The sequence below is a fragment of the Bos mutus genome, chromosome 7, assembly GCF_027580195.1.
Source record: "Bos mutus isolate GX-2022 chromosome 7, NWIPB_WYAK_1.1, whole genome shotgun sequence".
NCBI lineage: Eukaryota > Metazoa > Chordata > Mammalia > Artiodactyla > Bovidae > Bos > Bos mutus.
This window is the reverse complement of record NC_091623.1, coordinates 81,413,748-81,415,585: the sequence shown is the minus strand read 5'-3', so window position 1 is coordinate 81,415,585 and position 1,838 is coordinate 81,413,748. Positions and strand designations below refer to the sequence as shown.

General features: G+C 34.7%; 1 pseudogene; it reads right to left on the bottom strand.

The window, feature by feature from the left end:
• Positions 1-594: 594 nt before the first annotated feature.
• LOC102275019 (olfactory receptor 2AJ1-like) lies at positions 595-1,584 on the bottom strand (annotated as a pseudogene).
• Positions 1,585-1,838: the final 254 nt, after the last annotated feature.

Here is a 1,838-nt window from a genome sequence, read left to right as displayed (position 1 = left end):
GTATGGTCTACATTTATATGGAATATATAAGTGTATTCTGTAATTATATGGAATATACATATATATCTATATAAATAGAGAGAGAATCACATAATTTTTATAAAATTATTTTCCTGGTAGCTCAAACAGTATGGAATCTGCCTGCCAAGCAGGAGATCTAAGTTTGATCCCTGGGTTGGGATGATCCCCTGGAGAAGGGAATGGCAACCTACTCCAGTACTCTCCACAGAAAGAGGAGCCTGGTGGGCTACAGTCCCTGGAGTCACAAAGAATCGGACACAACTGAGTGACTAAAACACATATGTATATTCAATACAATGTGATTTTATTATAAAATATTTTTACACATTCTTATAATTTTAGTGGGAGAAAATTGAAAATATTGAGTCATATTTGACTTTCTATTAGAGACTGACAATTACAATTTGTACCATAGAGAGGAAGGTATATTTTTTAGATATATGTATTTGTAAGGCAAATACCTGTGATAAAATTTATCATTATCAGGATTTTTGAAACATCTGCTTCTTTCTACAGTTAAAGAGATAATAATTTTTTTATTATCTTTTCAGAGATATGAATAACAGGTATCGTCTAAATATAACTGTGGAAATAGAGAAAAGGTATTTCAAGCATTTTTTCTATTGTTTTTTTCTGAACAAAGTTACTTTTGAGCATATTTTTCAGTGCTTCTAGAACATCTTTTTTCCTAAAGCTGTATATAATTGGGTTGAAAGATGGTGTGAAGATGGTATAGAATATTGCCAGGAACGTATCCTGGCCTGGAGTGTGATACTTTTTAGGTCTCATGTATATGAAAATAAATGGCCCACAGTACATTATGACTACAATCATGTGGAAGAAACAAGTAGAAAATGACTTTTTCCATGCCTCTGATGATTTCATTTGGAGGACAGTAAGGAGAATTTGGACATAAGAAGCAAAGATTAGAGAGGAAGGGATAGCAGGAAAATGATGCCACTTACATAAACTCCTCATTCATAGTGTGTTGTGTCCACACAGGACAACACCAACATAGCGGGGACTTTACGGAAAAAGTGGTCAATGACTCTTGTGCCACAAAAGGGAAAGTGAAGTGTGTAACTGTGTGAACTATGGAGTTGATTATCCCAATAAATCAGGCCCCTCCAGCCTTGAGAACGCTGACATAGCCATTCATAAGAATGGGGTAGCACAGTGGGTGACGGCTACATAGCGATCATAGGACATTGCTGCCAGGAGAAGACACTCACCACCCAAGAGGGTAAGGGATAGAAATATCTGGACGCCACAAGCTGCAAATGAAATAGTTTTGCTGCCTGACAGGAAATCAGTAACCATTTTGAGAACAATGTTGGAAATATGCAAGATATCCATAAAAGAGAGATGGCTAAGCAGGAAGTACATTGGAGTATGATGTCGTAATTCCCTGTGGATAATGAGAATCATGACTGTATTTTCTGTTACAGTCAAAACAAAAATGGTGAATATAAAACAGAAAAATACCAGACTTGCTTGAGAAGAAGTAAAGAGTTCCAAAAGAATGAAGTCATTGCTGAAAGTATGATTCTCATGCCCCATCATGAATTCCTTATTTTACCTATAAATAAATAAATAATAAAATTAGATCTAAACAAAAAATGGGGAAAAAGTAGTGGGAATCTCAAACTTGTTTATACTTAGCTGTATGTGAAAATGAGAGTTACTAACATGTATTTTGCAATTAAAGCCAAAGGAATTTCAGGCAACTTTTAAAGTAGATATTTTTTGTAATATGATGTTTATCGCTTTACAGAATTTTGTTGTTTTCTGCCAAATATCAACATGAATCAGCCATA